Source organism: Hirundo rustica, chromosome 5 (genome assembly GCF_015227805.2).
Source record: "Hirundo rustica isolate bHirRus1 chromosome 5, bHirRus1.pri.v3, whole genome shotgun sequence".
NCBI lineage: Eukaryota > Metazoa > Chordata > Aves > Passeriformes > Hirundinidae > Hirundo > Hirundo rustica.
Window position 1 is genome coordinate 45,719,379 of NC_053454.1, and position 20,887 is coordinate 45,740,265.

Genomic DNA, 20,887 nt, shown 5'->3' on the forward strand with positions numbered 1-20,887 from the left:
AGTGAAAGCCCAGGAGGTTATTTTTGGGGTGGGTTTTTTCCCCCATTTACTTTATAATTCTCATCTCTGTGGTTTCAAGATTGTAATTAGATGTTATCTGAGCAGGCTGGCCTTGTACTGAAAATCTGATAAATATTCTTATTTAGGAAATCCAACATTAATAAAGTTAGCATATTGTTACTGCTTTTAAGAAAGCCAAAACTTATGAAAATTTATAGTAATAGCTGCTATTGTTGTCTGCTTTTCATGCTTCTGCCACTCAGCTGCTATTAGAGGCAGATTGTATTTTCTACATGTAGTTATAATAAAATCACCAATAATTTAGACCTCAGTAATAATATTCTGTCTTAACACAATACTAGCATCTCATCAATAAATTAAGCTGTCTTCTCTATGAAGATACCTCTGGTTTTAGTCTGGAGTCTGCACGTGAGAAAGAAGTATTACTCCTGTTACCTCCACTCTACCCAGTGTGACATTTGATTAGATGGAGACCTTTAGGATGTCCTTTCTCTTTCAGAGGTTTTATCCATTTTCTGTTAGCTTTAATTTTAACTCTATGGTCTTATGGCTATTCCTCAGTAAAACTCAAGTCCTTTGATCCTTCTAGTTTATTGGTGAGCACATTCCCTTATCTTTCTCTTTGTCAGCCCAGCTTCCTGAATTTTCCCCATTGTGTTTTCCCATGAGCTTCACCTAATCCCTTGGATGACACCAAGCGCTTTTTTCCTTTGCCATTGTACTTCTTCCTTGCATTTCTATTGATGACATTGACTATTGCTCTATCTGACACATTTGGAAAGCTGTAATCACACACTGTGAGAAATGCTTTGTGATGGTTGTGGTGCAGCGGCTTCTTTTTCCTTTAGTTGTCTCCAAAATCTTGAGAGGTCTTTGCCCTCAGAACAAGTTGATTATTTTATGCATTTTCCCTGGAGAAAGTAACCTCAACTTAGTGCACCTGCGACAGCAAGCTTACAAAACTCTGTCACTCCACGTGAAAATGTAGAACCATGAGGGATGGTACAGCTGTGTTTGTATGGGCTAATAGGACTTCCCTGAGAAAGCACCCTTGGAACTGTTTCTGGCATAAGATAAGGCACAAATGGCAGATAGGCAAGAATGTCAGATAAAATGTTGGTGCAATAGCTGTTGAGATTTTTCACCCTTTTTGTACCTGACCAAAGGGACAAATTTTTTTCCCTCCAGTATAATCCTATTTCTGCTGAAATTATTAATAAAATACATGGAATTCAATGGTGAAACAATTAATGTGGGGTTTTTTCCTTTTTGCTTTTTCTCCCTCGATCATCATTGTTTCTAGTACAGTATTGATTAATACTTCAGCTGAATTCAAAGACTAGAGGCCACATAAATTCTTCAGAACAATATTGGTTTTAACAGACTGCACTCGACTGGAGGTTTGTAACCCAAATAATGGCTTGTATAACAGTGTGTTAACCACAATAAAAGCATTGCTTTCATTTTGCTTCTTCTGCATTTTCACTAAAGCTTGTCATGGCATGTGCTATCAAGAAAGATGCATATTAAAATTTTAGGAAGTATTTAAGTTTTTTGCCTTTATAGTTATAGAGCTATATATAGGTAGATAGAAAGATAGTTAGAAGTTGGAACTTTAATCTTATAATTTGAAATAGGTAGTTTTTGTGATTTCATTTTGCACTGTCAGCTGGAGCACGTTTACAGATCGAAGTCATCAGAGGTGAACTGCAGGTGAGGTGCATCCCCCAGTTGCACTCCACGAACAACGTGCATGCTGAAATCAAAGCTGAAGCAGTCTAATGGTGGGCTGGTTTATGCAGATCAGTCAAAGCCTTGTATTTTTTTTTTTTTTTCTGTTGCTCCCTAGTGCTATGCTAGATTTCTCTGTTCACAGTGTGTAATACTTTACATTGCGGAGCCTGTCAGATTTTGACAATGTCTCTGTCACGCTCAGTGTAGTTCATGTGACAGTAAACAGAATTCCTAGCTTTGATCATAAGCTTAGTGGGATATGATAGTCAACAGCTTAAATAAAGGGAAAATCCTAACTTGAGGGGGAAAACTGCAACACCTCACATTAAAAAAATAGCATACTTGAATCTTCTGGATAGATTCATTTTTTTTATTTTTTTTTCCCCCAAGTGAATAAATAGACAGTCTCTATGATGGCAGAGTTTTGTTGGACATTGTAGAATCTGAATTTTGTGACAGGACAGTGGACTTGTTGCTGAGAGAAATCTCTACTCACAGCTGATGGATAGTTAATGTTCCTTTTGCTGACCAAAGCTGAGAGTTTCAGCCATGGCACCCAGCCCAAGGAGCCCGTTAATACAGAGGGTTCTCATGATTTTTTTTTGAGGGGGGCTGGGTATAAAAAAAGGAAAACTGTGGATAGTACTGAGGCATGGACAGAAATAAAAAGGCACAGGAAGGTCATAAGATGCTGATATGTACAACATGCTGAAAGTGTGTTTAAATGTCCTTAAACTAGATGATCTTTTATGTCCTGTCTAACCCAAACCATTCTATGATTCTCTGAAGAAGTCTGCTAGTGACAAACAGAGTAGAAAAATAACCTTTCAATACTGAAGGGTGTGGAAAGTAGGCACAGAAATAGAATATATATTCGTAAGGAAGGAGAGAAGGGCAGGTGACCCCTTGGGATAGAACAGATGCAAAAAAGAAAAAATATGGAGAAAAATAAAGCTGATAAATGCACAGAAATAATATGGTGATTCTTCCAGTTCACGTGGCCTTAGACTGCTTGTTGCTGTTTGTAGTACCTTTCTGCAGCAGTCTTGAGTTGTAGCAGCTGCTAACAGAGCCTGAATATAATTTCTCCCATTTTCTCATCTCCTTTAGAGAAGTCTAGTCTTCATTAGCAATCATAAGAAAGAAGAGTATTAGATGTGTCTGGGAATGCCATCTAGAATGAAACAGGCAGGTGTTAAGCAGAAATGATTGACAGTAAATCAGATGTAGGAAATTAATTGCCAGGAACAGATTGAAATGGGAAAATGTGGACTGAAAATTATATGGATGTGAGATGGAAACATATTTGCATGATATTTCAGGTGCGGTAAGAGTAGACAGAGTCTACTAATCAGACTAAGGTAAACCTTAATAACAACATTGTTAAAGTAAATTTCTTAAAATAACAGAAGAAATTAGAATATGCAAGACAAGTCAGAGTGCTTTGTAGAGTTTTTGCTGGGATAAACATAAAATATGAGATTTAGACTGCATGTGGATTGTGAGTTTGGTTATGGAAATACCTCTCTTGAACAAAGATAAGCACAAATTATGTGAAAAGTTAAGAAGTGAAAGGAAAATGTCAGGAAAAATATCAGGAGAAGTAATATTATCCATAAATAGTATAATGACTTTAATAAAAACTAATTAATCCTTTCCTTACTTGTGAAAAAACAAGTGATGTGATAGAATTTTACTGAATCAGTTATTTTCTTAATATATGGTTATAACAGACTAATTTTGTAGAATTATAAATAACACAAATCAATGTACATTGTTGCAGTGGAAAAAGAAGTTTGAGTATTTAAAGCTGTCTTCGCAGAATTTGCTTAAAATTATATTCAAATAAACCATCTTTAATAATTGCATAGCTGATCATTGAAAATGCTCACCATTCCGACACAGCTCAGTTCTTAGGGCAGATTCAAAGAGGCACTCTGTCACATGCAGGTGTTGGAACACAAGGCGATTAATTCTGAAACCCCATTGCTGATGTCACTCAGTGCATGGGGCTTTAGACTGAGTGAGGCTACCTAAAATTATCAACATTTAGCTTTTTTAGGGCACTTCAGCTTTGTCAGTAGCAACTGCTAATGACAGTCTGACTTTAAATGGCTGCTTTCTAGGGTGGAGGTATGATTTCGAGACTGTAGTGAGGTTTTCCCAAAACTCTGCTGATTTAGGGAGGCAAGAGTAACCTTTCCTTTAGAAACTGAAACAGAAGAGAAATAGGCAAACTCCCTTGGCTCCTCAGTGAAGTATTTACTGCAGTGAATTTACTTATCAATTGCTCTTTTATAAAAATTTCAACCACATTGCTCTTCTCCAGAGTTCTGCTGCTTTTTCTGAATCTAGCCCTAAGAGAGGGACTAGTAGTGTCCCTATTCCTCTTTTAAAATTGCGTCATTACAAAAAAATAAATGGTAAGATTTACTAGGGCAGAAACTGAGTAACAATCAACCTGATTCTATAGCCAAGCAGTTAAAGGTGGGAATCATATTCCAATCTAATTTCACTTTTGCAGCTTTTCAAATGAGATTTTATTCCATTTGTATTTATGTTTCCCATACTAAAAAAAAAAAAAAAAAAAAAAAAAAAAAAAAAAAAAAAAAAAAAAAAAAAAGGCAGGCCTCTATTTAAGAAATTTTAAACCAGTGAAAATTATTGTAATTCTGTGTTTCACGGTTGTAGCCCATGGTGTAAATCTGTGCTATGAACTTGGCCAATCTGTTGCAGAAATGACAGATGGACTTTGCTGGCTTTGGACTCAACTCTGGCTCTGCCCCAAGCAAGGAACTGCTGCTTTGCTCCCCCAGACAAAGGCTGCGTCACAAAAGGTTAGGAATTCACACACAACCCGTGTTCTTAGCTGTGCTCCACTCCAAAGTAAGTGCTCATCACCAAACCTATATCTTTCTCACTATTTTCACCTCCTACATATGGGCCACGGTTAAGGACTCTCCTGTCACTCTGCTGCTCCCATTGTGCTGCATGTTTGATAATTTGGCAGAGGGAGGAGAAGACGAGTGAAAACGTTGTCACTTTCCGTATAATCTGAAATCTCATGGCGAGAGGAAACCATATATTTTAATCAATTTCTTGATGATGTTTGAGCAATTCAGTATGAAGGGCATTTCATTAACTGTAAATAAAATAATAACATTTTTAAGGTTTCAGAAGATTTCAATTCATCAGTTCCTGAGGAGTACTTCAGTCACATCGAATAAGACATAGAGGACTGTCTGCTATTAAACCCAGAAACTTTACATAAAATGTTTTCAGATGTTGCCACAGATTTCTTGTTTTCCTTGGGCAAGCTATTCTTGTTGTCTAGGAAGAATATTAGTGGAAGTTTTCCTCTCTAAAACACAATGCCATCTTTTTCTGGTGGTAATCACCTGGTCAAATGATTGAACTTCACTGAAATGTCCCGGAGATCTTTGGATTTGTGTCCTTGTATTTCAGTAAGAAAATTCTCTCCTCCCAACAGCCCCAGGCCCCATCCCCCAGTTTGCCTTCAAAGATTTTCCAGAGATAGGAAATTCAGAATTTCTCTTTAAATCAAACAGAAAAATGCATCTTGGCATTTTGCAGCCAAGCCACAGTCACTGTTCACAGTCCAAGACATCAGGGAATCATGCAAATGTAGATATTTTGGCATTGATCCTGTGCCAATGTGCCCTCCTTCTCTGTAGGATTTTGGTCTTCTCTAGGTATTCCAAAGAAAGTTGCATCTGTTCAGATCACGGATAGATCAAGTTCCTGTCTACCACCAAAATACTACTATATAATATCAGTAAGAAATACCCCAGAGCCTTGGTGGACTAAAAGTAGAAGGAAGCATCTTTTTTTCCAAAGCAAGGAGTGCCACTTCTCCAAGAACAACAGTAAGTTTATACCTTGGATTCTAATCTAGGGAGTAGATTTATCTCTAGCATACTCCTCAGCACATGCACCAGTGATAGTCAGGACACCTGGCAAGGTGTCATAGGGAAGATTCATGAACGCTTGCAGTTTCTCACCCTGGTGTTTTTAAGCATCTGTTATGACCACTGCTGAAAACAGCATCTTTCATTGGACAGACCTTTTCTCTGACCTAGCAATTAAACTACGTTACAGTCGTAAGCAGTTAAGACAATTGATATACCTCTTGGCATACTTTTAAACTTCCAAGTTCCCTGATGGTGCTCATTTTTTCTGCTTGAATGAATTTACATGACAAAGACATATATTTCTCCAGAAATATATTTAGTCTTGAGCAGTTTTCAGAATTTTTAAGAAAGGCCCTTCAAAGCTTAGGGCTTATAATATTGAAGTACCACAATTAAAAGTCAGTACTCTTTTCTCTTATTTCTTTCTTGACATGGGAAATTAGCTAGGGAAGTCCAGGGAATCGGGAGGCAAAATAGAGAATCTTTACAATGTGTCAATAGAAGACAGACCATGGCTAGATTTGCACACGAGACTGTGAGGGAAAATGCAATACAGAATTTATCTTTTCAATGCAGTAAATAAGTTTTGTCCTTCGAATATAAGAGTAAGATGTCCCTAGCTGAAATGCAACATTGGATCTTACAGTAAAAAACATAATTAATTAATACTGGCTATATAAATGCACAATCCTTTCAAGTCTAGATGCATTACTACACCTGAAAAGTATTCTGTTTAATCTTATACCTACATGTGAAGTATTAATCACTTAAGAAAGACAAATAATTTTTTTTACACTTTTCAGTATTGTCTCAAGCTGTTGCAGGTACTGTCCCTTTATATTTTTAACCAAATAAATAATAAAACAAAATAAAACTAATTAGTTTATGCCAAAAGCAAGTTTTTTATACCTGAAAACAGGTGTAATACACCTGTTGCCTGAAAAAAGAAACAGGGCTATTACTCCAAGGAAGAGACAAACTTGAAAATGCCTTTGAAGTCACAAATGGTACACTTACAAATCAATGTTTTGCTTTCTTAAATGGTTAGTTTCTGAAATTCTACAGCTCTTCAAGTGTTTCTCTGTAATTTTATATTTCTCCTTGATAAAATTTTGGAAGGTAATTAAATGCATCTTTAATCAGGCAAGCTACGTAATCCCATGCTTGACGTAGGGAGATGCACTGTGCAATAGAAGACTGAGACTGAGTAAAATGTTCCTGTACATTATACCTGGCAGCCACATTTTAGCGTTTGAATTTTCAGGCATAGGCTCATACTTCAGCAATCCCTAGGTTGCTGGCCCTTGTGGTTATGTCTCTGTTTACAAATGGTAACTTACTTTCTTAGCATGATACTGTGCTTTTCTTACAGCCCATTTTGAGATTGTCAAACCCCATTGGCAAGTGGATATAGCCCTAGGACATAGATTGTGACAACTCATGCAATATCACATTCACTGGCAAGCTCTCATAATCACTAGTTTAAAAAGGAGCTTACTTCTCCATTCAGTTTATTATGATAATCTCAAGTATGAAGATGGGGGGAATAAATGATGGCCAAGCTAATATATTTTGCCTCAGACTTTTTCAATTAAACTGAATTTCAAAAAACTGCTCAGTGTGACATTATATTCCTTTCTTTGTTTCCAGCAGCAGTTTTTGCCTTTCCTATATGAGGCAATTCTAAAATGTATGTGTATATCTATACATGCTCTTGCTAGTGCATAGTTGGATATTTGGTGTGAGGAGGCTTTTCTTTCTTTGAATTTCTATTCTTGTTTTTTTCTTTTGAAAACTCCTTGATAATTCTAATGTGCATGGTACATTGCAGAAAAATCAATTTTTTCTGCTTTTTGAACTGCTACATTTATGTAAATAATAGCTCCATTCTCTGTCAAAGGATCAAAGGTTTCAGTTGTATCAGGAACTGTATTTTATATATCCATTGGAAGTAATGAGATATAATAGCTCTTATGGTAATGGTAGTAGCTAAGTGAATAATAGGTTTCTTTTTTACTTCACCTCAAGTTCAACTTAAAATACTGATGAATATACTAGAAACTAGGATGAGAATATACTAGAAACAATCTACACAAATGAAAGATGGAAAATGTTTTTTAAGACTTCCTAAAACTCACTTATGTCCATCTATTTCCAGATTTCAATGTCATAAACCTATAAATAAAAGGAAAATTTGAAACTGTAAGATCCTTAATAATATGTATTTCATAATATAAATTATTAAATAATTCACCTGGCAATATTATTGCTCAATCTCTGATGGCACATTAGTTTTTTCCTTATGGGTCCTGGGTCTATTTCCTCTAACAGTACTGGTCGAAGCAAAACTAATTTTTGCCTGGTATAGTTTCTTACAACATCTGCTCCTGGTGCAACTATTCCTGAGGACCTCAGAGAGTCAGCCACTCCCAGGTTTCCAGGGACTTCAATAGATCATGATGCTCAAGACACCGCTGGATTTGTCTGTCATTAAGGAGCCCAAAATGCCATCCTGTTGCCAGAATGGGAATAAATTCTGTCCTTCGAATAAGGTCATACTTTGATAGAAGTGACCCAGCAACTGCCTCACAACATTGCAAAGAACCTGCAACAGGACCGAGTCTCTGGTGTGAGCCTCGATGTGAGAGACAAAACCATTCCTGCATACAGCCAAGTACCCATAGGACAGATTTTGGATAGCTACAGGATCTGTGTGGGATTGGGAATACCTGCCTGAGACCTTTCAATTACAGCAGGCAGGATGATTGATGGCTTTATACATCTACCTCCTGCCTGATACTTCGATGCTTGCTCTTCAAAGGATGGATGGAGCACAGGAATACAGGATTGAAGGATGTAACTACCTGTACAGACAAAATAATGCCTGTCTCAGGGCACCAAAGTGTGGGTTTCTTACCCTGAAGGGTTTTGTCAGGAAACAAAGCAGGCTGCTCTATTAGGGAGCGCAAACTATAAGCCAGTGGTGACAGTGAGGCTGGAAATGTGGTGTCCTCACCCTCAGGCTGCAATCTCTCACTTACAGTACCCCAAGAAAATAGGAAAGAAAGGGTTAAATAACCAGATTCAGCTAACAGCCTAATGATGAAGGGGCAAGTCTGTAGCAAAGAGACATACCTGGGGTTGGGCCAGAATGACAAGTCAGGAAGGCAAGGAAAAATGCTGTGCCAGGAACAGTACACTTCCACCATAGCTCAGACTAGAGCAAGAGGCTGAGTGCAGTTGCAGCTCCTGAATTAATGCTCAGGAGATTGCATAGGTTGGGGTCCCAGGTAAGACTTTCTGAAATGTCACTATTTTTATGGCTCACAGATCTAAGCATGCACAGTTGTGCTGTATCACATGTGAACACAGGGAGGTAAACATCCAGAAGAGGAGAGAAGAGGTAAAGGGGAGAATCACAGAGACAGTTATTAACTGGTATAGGACAGACTATGCCATTGAGAGGACTCTAGTTAGTGTGACTCCTTGTCTCTTGATTGTAGGTGGTGACACTTTTCTCACCTTGCCCTGCTCAGCATGCAATTCATCTGTCAGCAGTGTTGGACTTGTCATTGCAGGAGTACAGTGAAAATCTTTACAGCAGGTGCACAAGGTAAGTAGTGAGAGAAGCTTCATGGTATAGGAACTTTAGGAACTTATTTACCAAGTAAGTGTTATGTGAGGTACCGAAGAATTTGCAATACCCTGGGCAAGAGTACCTGCTCATGTGAGCTAAGGATATAGACTATGAGCTCCCAATGGATCTGGAGGTTTCTCCAATTTGGTGACAAGCACATTTACTGGATGGCTTTTGATCTCAAGGGTGTGTCCAAGGGCAACACAAATATTGCCTCTCATTAAGTATTGCACATTGGATCCTGCCTGTTTGTGTACAGTTGTCCTATTCACTGAACTAAGCATCCCAATGGAAGTGTATCACTTGCCCCTTAGCCAAGAGCATAAAGATCATCATTCCCACACAATGACATAGAGCTTCAAGGAGAAGCAAGAAGTCCTTTGGGGAAAATGCATAGATTTATAGCTCAGGAGTCTGTTTTGGGATAATACAGCACTGAAGTGGTGTACATAGAGATTACTCAGGGGTTTATTTCCTTACTGTTAAATCACAGAGGCGGATGCACGAAACTGGACCCAAAGAAGATGATAGGTTAGCTGTGGAGGGCAGAGCTGTTGAAGGAGATTGTGGAGATTGTGTCTTTAATGATTCTTTTTGTTATGGGGTGACAGAGCTGCTGTTTTCTGGGCTCTGAAGAAAGACTGGGATGGTGTGAGGGGAGGAGTTTAGGAGTGAATAACGCGCATAGTCATTGCCACATGCCAAATACACCTAAAACAGGGATGCCATGAAATGAAGAACGTAAGGAAAGAAAACACTGAGTTTGAAAAGTAGCAGATAAAACCAGTGAGTAATGGGAAACCTGAGTGGAAGACATAAAGATGAAAATTGTGTGAGAGAACATAAAAATAAGCAAAGATACAGAAAGATTAACTGAAATTTCAAGACATTTAAGTGCTGCTTTTTAATCAGCTTTTAAAAGGTTTTTTAATTAATTAATGACAAAATTATTTTCTGCAGAGAGAGCTATCTAGGGGAGTATGGTTGGTAGAACATTTACTAGTGTTTATCATTTTGTACAACAGCCATATGAGTTCTCTCATTAATTAAATTACTGTGCATTTTAGTGGCACAGTACCTTCGGAAATCAGGAGCAATGCTTAGTCCTGATCTGACATCTTGACACAGTTAACATTTTGGAATATATTATTAAAGACTGATTGAAATTCTCTCTGGGTAGATAATATGAAGATGTCATAGAAGGTCATACCTTTTAAAACCTTCAATGTTTTTCAATACCTTTCCAAAAGTACGTACTAAAAGACTGGTGTTCCTTTCCTTATCTGAAGCTTGAAGCTCACATATTTTGCTGGAGATTTGTCAAATTTTAAATCAGTCTAAAGGAATATTAATTTTTAAACAATAAAATGAACTGAGGAAACCCTGATTTTTGACACTAGGGCTCTCTAGTTTGTCAGTGGAAAATTATTAATAATGAAGTATTATATTATATATTAAAACTATGAATCAAAACAGCTATCTAATATTTCAGACCTTTTTCAATTCCTTAAAACAATCATGTATTTGATTTTGTGCATGCAAATAAACCAGTGGAGTGGTCCATTAGTAATATTGGGCATATGGATATGTCTTCGCAGATTTGGAGCTTAATTAATTCCCAATTTTCGTCTTTCAGTTTAAGTTTGTTGTCTAGACAACATAGGTTCTGACAGTCCTAAACTATTATAATCTTCTTTCATTTATTCAACAAATGTCTGAAGCTCTTCTAGACAAATTTTTAAAAATTCTTTCTTGAGACTTTGTGCTTCAATGTACATCATTGATGTGTTTGCACTATAAAATAAGAAAAACTGATATGTCTCATATCTTCCATTTTAAAAACTCCATGAAATAAGATATACATAATAATTTGCAAATGCTAGGTTTCAGTCCTTCAAGTGATTTATGCTTATGTTGATCTCACACCTGTGAGTATTTGTATATGTGCAGAATCAAGGTCATTGGCAGGATTTTAAAACTATTTGGTAACAGACTCTACTGTCTATGTAGCTCTCACCACAAAGTGACTTCATATTTTATGAGCTTTTGCATAATGCTAGTACTGAAAGAGTTGTTTACTTTGTTTTGAACTCTAAAACGGTGTGTAAAACTTTCCAAAATACCTTGTTGACTGACAAGAAAAAAACATATTCTATAATCTAGTTAGAGCTGCCTGCATCAGGTTGGCAATTTCTTAATGTGTGTTTATTTACAAAAACATGACCAAACAAAAACCAAGCAAAACACAACCAAAAACCACAAAAAGGCTAGTTAATTGCATGGGTGAGATATTTTAAATATTTTAAGCAATGTTGCAGAATACCTTTTTTAATAAACTGATAACTACTTCTCACCATACATAGCACCATTGCATTCAGACTTTGGGTGCTTAAAATAACAATTTTTTTAACTCTCAGGTGAATCAGAAACATGGGTTTACAACTGCAGTGTGAAACTCCCAGTTTGTTTCATACACGAAACTCTTCTTTTGCCCACAAAAAGAGCAGGGTAACCTGGGCCAAAAATAAATGTGAGTTTTAGGTTGTTTTCAAAATGAAGATGTAGTCACATGTTATTGGATAGACAATTTTACATCTTTTAATTCAAGTAAGCTGGATAGTCAAAGTATTTTTAGTTCATTTATGAGTCAAGCAGAAGCAGACACGTGGAAGCAATTAATTTTGACAACAAACACTAAGCTTTTTATCTCAGTATTCTGTAATGCATTCCAAGTTCTAAACAGCTCAAATACAGAAATGTCAAGTAGTGAGTCTGGTTTGAAATACAAACATGAAATCTGATTTCCCTTAAGCGGTTTAGATAACATGATGTGCTGCTTCTCAGTAAGAGATGCATTCGAATGTGTTTTTCAACGTGCACACGATGCACTGCCATAGCAGTACATTTTGAAGGTAGGATCTGATGTGACTGACACATGGATACCTTTTTCCTGTGCTTTGGCTGGAAGTTTGTAGATCTCGAACTCTTGCTCTAACATTGTCAGATGTCTTTACAGACATCCTTAAAGAAAAAATAATTCAGTTTTATCATTGAAATGGGCATCACTTTCCTGCCCATTCCTTACCAGCAGTTTAATCAGGTACTGAATTAACTCTGAATTTCTGCCCACAGCTCTCTAGTTTCACTTTCAAATGAAGAAACCTTTGGGGGGTCTTTTCCGTTAGTTATAAACATTTTGTCATTTCCCCTTTGTAGACAATCACAAGTTATTTTCATAGTCCTTTCTTGTACATTTAAAGCTTTTGCATTGGTATTTTTTCCCCTGTGTTAAGTCTGTATGCTTCCTTTCTAAATACTTGCTCTTGAAATTTGTGCAGTCTTTACAGCAGAGCTGTGGATCATCACAGTTAAAAATAACTTGAGAATACTCAATGATGTAGGTTCAAACTTAAATGGAGAAATCTGCAGCATATTATTTTTTAATGTGCTGGATCTTAGCAAGTACCCAGCTTCCTTGTAGAGATGGTACTCTCATGCATAAGAAAGTAACCTGTGAAAGCAGCGAAGATCCATAGCAAAGGATAATTAGGAGCAATCATTGAACTCACTTAAAATTCTAATCCCTTCTCTGTTTAACTTTTTTTCCTGCAATTGACACAAGAATCACATAATAGGATTATAAATGGATTTGTGCATCTATTGGCCTTTCCCAGCTTTTAAGTGAATAAGATATCTTTATTTAAATCAGGTTTCTTCCTTTAAAACCTTGACACTGGTGTAACTCTTTTTCTTCCCTCATAAATTCATTCATGTCTTGTGGGATGAAGAATGTGTTTGCACAATTTTCCCAAAACAGCAAAAGTAAACTTCTCTGGGTAAAGAAGTGATACCAAAGAGGTAGTAATTCAGTCTCATGTTGTCTCCCACAGTTGTCCAGGAGTTTTCTTGGTCCTTAAATCAGTTTCATGCAGCTGCACAGATGCAGAAATTACAAAATCCACATTTGGAGAGAAAAAGCAAAATTTCTTCCAAAATTTTGATGTTGCAGACGAGTCCCCTAGCTTCCACATCCCCCAGAGATCATCGAAGTTGCATATTCAGGGACAACAAACTTGCTAGTCTTGTCTACCAAATGAATAAAATTACAATATCCACAAGGAGTATTCCAGTCTCCAACAGAAAGCACTGCCAGGTAAAAAAAGTACTTTTCAGCATGAAAATTATGATATGCATCTCTAGAAATAGCTCAGCAGCGAAGGTGCTGAAGTCTTTAGATCTATTCAACAGCCAACCAAGTTTACATCTTCATACAGGCTGTTTGCCTTCTTGATTGTCATATTTCTTAATTGCTTCCTATTGAAAATGAGTCATGACCTTGCTATCATTTACATCTTGATATTTTCTCATTATTTAATGACTTCAAATTATAGCTGGAAGTTTTCAACGTACATGACAAAGTTGTAGCCTTCAGCAAAATGTTTCAGCTATGAATTTGTCAAGTAAGAGAAAACAATTTTGACACATTTAGACCCCTTGAACTTTAATGGATGAAAAATGAACAAAACACTCAATAGTCTGATAGAAAGGATTACAGAGGGGAGCACTTGGTGGGTCTCAGTTGTCAGTTTACCCAGTACATCTCCTTAAGTGAGCAAGGGGAATGACAAAGCCATTTGTAGACATCTCCAATTCCAGTTTCCAATTAAAGGACATATATCAATTCTACAGATCGTCTTGTGATCATGAAAGGAAATAAGAATTTGTGCTGGAACCTACTAAACAGGAATAAAACAAACAGCCTGTCCAGGCATGTAGGTTTATAACAATCCATTCAGGATCATGTTTAGTCTCAATAAATTAAAAATTAATTATGCACATATATTAAATAAATAATTGCCTGTACCTGATCAATACCAAAAATTAGTTTTCAAAATTTCATTAGAATTAAGACAAAAAGTGTAGATTCACAAAATTTTAATGGAATTTTGTGGGGTTTTTTGGTGGTGGTGATAGGCTTTGGGGTTTTTTGTGTGGGTTTTTTTTGGTGGGGTTTTTTTTTGTTGTTTCTTTGGTTTTGTTGATTTTGTTTGTTTGGGGTTGTTTGGTTTGGGTTTTTTTTGTTTGGTTGGTTAGCTTGGCAGGTTTTTTGTTTGTTTTTGGCATGGGTTTTTTTGGTACAAACATGATAGTCATATTTATGGACTTAAACTTGCTACATTGCAAAACAAATACGAAATTTGTGGCAGAATTTGCATCTGCCACAAGCAAATTTTAAGAAGTCCTCAACTCAGAAAGCCTCTAGCCCTGCAAATGAAGATTGATAGGCATTTTACTCTCCAGTAAAAGCCTCAAATCTAGGAACCAATAACCTGGGATATGCTCGGGTATATATTCACCTCAGTTCAGATGTACTTAAAACAGCGTAAATAAAGACATAATAACGTCTGACTTCACAGACTTAGCTCATTTAAAAATAGCTTTAATATTAGGGCTGGAGAAAATGCTTACCACAGTTACCATGTTCAAATAGGGAACCCTATGTAAAATGGTCACTACTTTTTACAGTGGTTTCAGAGCAGAGAAAGATATTAGTGCTTACAACAAAGCTGCCTTCCAGGCAAATGCCGGGGCATTAGGATTTGAGGTTTTTTTGTTGTTGTTTGTTTGTTTTTTGTTTTTTTTTTGTTTTGTTTTTTGTTTTAAAGAAAAAAAAAAGTGTGGATGGATTCATTTAGGCAGAGAGAAGAGGTTGAGATGAGCATAGTTCAAAAGAGAGAAGTGGTACAGGTTTGTGCTATACTATAAGTGAGTTTGTACTGTACATTTGCAGATCTTGTGCCAAGTGCTTGTATTAGTGGTATGGAATATAGTGTGGTGGAAATGTGTGAGAAAGGAATGTGCTTAGAATTTTGGTTCCCAAAATGAAAGTCTAATAGAGTCTCAGAGACCTCCCAGGGCATTTGGGCCACACAAAGCTGATGTTTCATATTTACATCACAGGCTGTTATGCCCTGAGAGATTTCTGTGTTGCTTTTAATGAAGACAACAGACAAAGGCAGCACTGTAAGTCAAATTCCCCTAAAGACAATGTAACTAGGCCAGCTGACACACTGAGGCCTTGCTGAATAGAGACAAGTGCTGCTCATCCCCCCTTAACACTGAAAGCTGTGTCAAAAACCTAAAAGTGTCATAATGCCCTTGCAGTCTTAATATAGCTCATGCCTGTGCACACACTGTGTACTTGTATTTGATGAGATAGTCCCTTCAGAAGTTCCAGCTACTAGAAGATGATATCTACTTTATTTGCAGACTGTGGTTAGTTTTCCCCAAAAGCTCAAAACTTTGTAAAATTTAGCATACTTTCAAAGAAATAACTAGAACCACTTCCTCACAGAAACTTGTCCTCCTGATCCTGCCTGCAAAATATCCAGTGAATGATTCTGACCTTGAAGCTGCTAGTGCCCTTCTAGTGCCCTGCTAGTGCCTCTCCCGGAGAAAACCGGGAGGAGTGTTTGAGAACTTGAACAGTAACCTGCTAGGGATCTAGGGATCTCCTCTGTGTGTGTCCATGTGTTGTGAGCATTTCTCTTTCAGCTGTTCTGAATTAATTAATGAGTTTTCTCAACTATCAGACAGAACTACTGCTCTAGGACTAAAGGTGCTGGTTCAGTTCTGTAGGGAGCAAAAAATGCTGCTGGGACTTACCAGAGTAAATGCAGCAGAGTGCGGCAAGGAGTGCTCCTCTCTGAGTTCATTGTATGCATTTCCTAAAGAGCATGTGTTGTGAAAGCAGAAATGTGCTTTTGACTATCCTAGGTTCTGGTAAATTCCTGAAGGGTGGATCTGGCATTCCTGAATGGGAGCTACCATTGTGTTTGCCATCAGCTTCTTTCAAGAATGTACATTCAGGGCAGGAACTCTGAAACTAACCTCTCAATTCAAAGTGTGCAAATCTTACAGGGCTCCTGGCAACATGTTGTACACTCTTAGTTGTACAACAAACAGGTAATGAGCAAGGTGCTGATTTAAAATTGCGTTATGATTTCAATGTAATCCGAAATGGCCAACTCCAGTTTTCATGGTGTGGCCTGTGCCACACCGTAGGATCACAAGTTCCTAGCTGACCCTAGATCTAAATGTAGAACTTATGCTGACAGCTGCAGAATATGGTGTAACATATGATAGGATCAAACACAGAGGGTAGATTTAAACTGACAGAGGGTAGGTTTAGATTAAATGTTAGGAGGAACTTCCAACCCAAATCATTCTATTATTCTATAAATCCCCTGGTTAGAACATATGCAATAAATGGTAGTGAGTATAACCAATGCAACTGAAAAATCTGATTTGGTTCTGTGGCAGTGACCTAACAGAGTGGTAGAGAAATGAATCTGTACTAAAATTCAGTCTGTTCATGTATGTAGTATTACATAGAGGATATGTTTTACTAACATTCTTGGCACAATGAGCAAGGGATTTAAACTGCAAAAGGGAAATAATTCCCTTTTTATTTATCCCTTATATAATCAAGATAGATATAAAAAGAACTGGGAATATTTCTTTAAAAGGCCTTGGGAAAGAGCAGTAAATATGAATAACATCAGCAGACTAGATGCATTTTAGAGTCCAGATTATTGCTGTGCCATGCCTTAACAAGCAACTTTAAACAATGGAGTTTAGAATCATAGACTTGTTGGAGCTGGAAGGGACAGGAGTTTAAAAGTCTGGAGTTGTTGTTGTAATTAGAAATGTCCTTTTTAAATTTCTTTTTTCAGTTACATTAGTGATCTGTCAAATTTACTGGGTTTCATAACATAGCCTGAAGCTCCACTTTTTAATGCAAGCTACTGGTTATTTCCTTCTTCATCAAGGTCTATTTTACAATCTTTGCTAATAGTCTCACAATTTTCTTCACTACCAGACACTGACCATATCTCACTACCAGATATGACAGGGCTTCTGTTCAAGTAAAGCAATTTAGAAGAGAGGAACAGCATTATTAACCTCTGACCAATGTTTAACATTAGGGTAACAAAGATATTTGTAGTTGTATTTGTCTAATTTATTTCTACAGTAATGGAATTCTTAAATTTTCTCACTGACAGAGGGTAAGACCTATGCCAACATTTAGTCTGATTTTCAGAAAAATGAGGATAAATTTAGGCTTTGATGAGTAGGCTTTTACAACATTCTAATTCATACCTAATATTCACAGCAGTCAGAAATAACTCCCTAGGGGTACAACAGGACAAGCTCCATAGCAGCTGTCAATATTGCATAGCCTAAATGGGCTTGGACAAGGTGACTGTTCATCACCTCCAGCTCTGCACATATTAAGACTCTTGCCAGTGAAATACACTCAATTTCACTAGCTGACAGCATGCCTCTGGTATGTCAGCAGAAAAACATGAGTATTATGTAGAGATTTTTCTCAGATTGGCATGGATTATATTTTGCCTTAATAGGTAGGTATTTTTTAAAAGAGTTATTTTGCTGGAAATTACTCTTAGCAAAACAGCTCAGAGCAGAAAAAATTAGAAAGGACAATAATTTGATCAGAAAAAGAGAATTATTGAAATTAGACATTGTCCTTTGATGGAACAATCTCAGGGGATATGGGATTAGAATAATGAGGCACAGCAGTGTGAACTATCCTGTCTTCCAGTAATGCTGTGATACCTCACCCCCATGACAGTAGAGGAGCACAAGCATAAAATCACAACAATGAGCTCATCAAGAACACCCTGACAAAACAGTGTGATACCTTAAGGGCAATGCCCCAGGGGTACATAGAGGCTCAGATTCTATTCAGAATACTGATTAACTGCACTGCTTAAATTAGAGTCTGCAACTATTTTAGCAATCGGGAAGTTTGTTGTGAAACCCTTGGCCTGCACCTTGGAACAATATGAAATTCAAGAAGTTTTGCCAAATTAAATGCTTGGATTAGGTTACTCACCCTCAGAAAAAACAAGGCAGTGAAGCAGTAGTACCACAGGAGAAGGTTATGGTCATGGATAAATAATTAACGTCATCCAATAATGTAATATTATAGCACACAAAGAATACATTATTCTAAGGTGTGCTAGCAGAGCTGCCATATAAAATATATGTCTGAAAATTTCAGAGACTGGAAAAAAAAATTTCTATAACAACTCTGGCTTTGTTAAATATTGCACTTGAAGAAGAGAGTCAGTCTTCTGTCCAGTAAAAATGTGCTCCCCTGTTGAACAAGTGAACAAACATTAAACCATATAGTGAAATGTTATGGAGAAATTTACAGTAAAGCTAATCTGAAGATTTCCTAATAGGGAAAACCCTACTTTTCAGGATGTAACCACAGGATGTCCCCTTATTTGTAAGGACTGGATGATATTTTTTATCCAGGCAACAGCACTATACTAATGGGAGAAACCACTCTGTATAATAAGGACTGAACTATAGTCCACAACAGTCACTTTCCCAGAGGGGCACACAGCAGCAATGTTTTCAGTACCACACAGATCATTATCACAATGCATTAAACAGCTAGTGACAGACTGTTTTGTCAATAGAGAGATTGTTTGTAAACAGGACAGCTGGAAGCTGACTGCCATTGAGTCAGAAGTCACAGAAAACTTCATAGTGGAAGACAGAATTAGAGTCCCTGGCTCTTAATTTAGCCCTTATTCATGAATCACATCCTAAATTGCCTTAAAAATGGAATTTAAAAATCAAATGTGACTGCTAATGGGTATCTCATTTCATGCTGCAAATAACTTACATGAGTCTAAAACAAGGTTGCAGTTTAGTTGCAGTTTGGGTGAAAAACAGGCCATGATACAGAAAGGCTGAAGTTATCTTTAAATACTTTCAGATGACGCAGATTGTTAATTGAACAAGTGTTTTGCTGCACATAATTGACAGGACTTTTCAAAATAATAGAAATAAAACATCAGAGATCTCCATAGAATGACCCGCCCTGGAGAACTGACCCAGCTTTTAAGAAATCTCTTCGGGGATTCTTGATAATAAGTGGAAATGGGACTTAGGGGACTAACTTCTCTCCTTGTAGCTACTGACAGTGTAAATGTCATGCATGCTTCAATGATGTGTACAGAGAGTTATGTTAATATCTGCCACACTTTCCTAATAGGAGCTAAGCACCTGGATTAGGATTGTTTTGCTTTCTCAGTCCCAGGGAAAGTAATTATTGCTCACTTGCTGGTCAAAATACAGTCTTAAATCTGATCTCCTAAAAGTAATGGCAAGACAGCCATTATATCTAGAATCTCCAAAAATGACATTCAGACAAGGCTTCTTTTGAATCAGGTCAGTTTTCCCTCAATAGACAGGTCAGCCCTCATGGGATATCTCCCATGTCACTATGTACACAATTGTGTGTGAGCATTATTCAGTATCAGATAAACAAGATACTAGCTAAAGTAAAGGGCAGTGATGAATGAATTGAGCCTGAGGGCCAGCTCCCCTCACTAGCTGTATTACAGGCAATGAAATACAAACAAATTCTTCCTATTATTCATCAAGAGTAAGGGACAAAGTTTTCACTCATTTTGCATGCTGCTAGAATGGAGAAGATCACTTCCTACACAAGAGATTAGATGAGGTTTCTGAACATGAAGTTTCCCTCTGCATTTAAGAGAATTAGGAATCCCAGAGTCTCAGTGGATCTGCTCCATTTTGTGTGTGGCTGCAGATGATATCAGAAAAGACTCAAGAATTTTTGTGGGACTTAAGGTATGTATTAAAACCAGTTTAGGACTCCTGTCTGGTATTCTCAAAGGCATGTCTACAAAACACACGTATCATTTAGATGATGTGCTTATTTCCCATACCCAAATATAATTCTGCTACTTCTGTAGTGCAACTACTCTGCCTCATCTGAAAGGATGGCTCACAAGTTTTAAGGGCATTAGCTCCTTAGGAGCATAAACTTCATAATACCTGCAGGGGTTGTGCCAGAGGTATGTGTATTTCTTTTATGAAGTTAATGGTTTCTGTAGTGATTGTAAGTACCTAGTACAGCTGGAACAACAAGTACCTAATTGAAAATACATTTCCTGATTAGAGATTCTCATTAGTACACAGGAATCTCAAGTGCAGTGTGTGTTGAAGCCAAGCAAGGCAGTTGTGAGTTTCTTAAAAAAAACCCAAAACAGTCTTTTGAATAGCTCAGCTGTCATAGGATCTACTTTCTCTATGGTTTATGAACTGAATTGCTACAGCTCATTTTCACAGCACTGCCCATGCTCATGCCAGACAGATCCTAAGTAATTGTGTATGTAATAGGCTGCATGGCTGAGGCTATTTCCACAGCAGTAGTCAGTCTACTGCATACCGGTATCACAAATTATTTCGCATTTTCTTCAGTCAGAATGTTGTGTTCCACAGTACTGGATACTCTTTTTAAAGCTCCACTTCATTAAGTGGTTAATAGTCTTGTAAAAACAAAACTGCTGTCTTCACATATGTAAGGACGGCAAAAGCAGTACTACTCAGGAACTGCTGTAGGAACTAGAAGAAAGTACCAAAATGAAATATATTTATTTTTCATTTTAATGAATATTGGAAGAAGTGTACTGATGACACCTTCGCACACTCT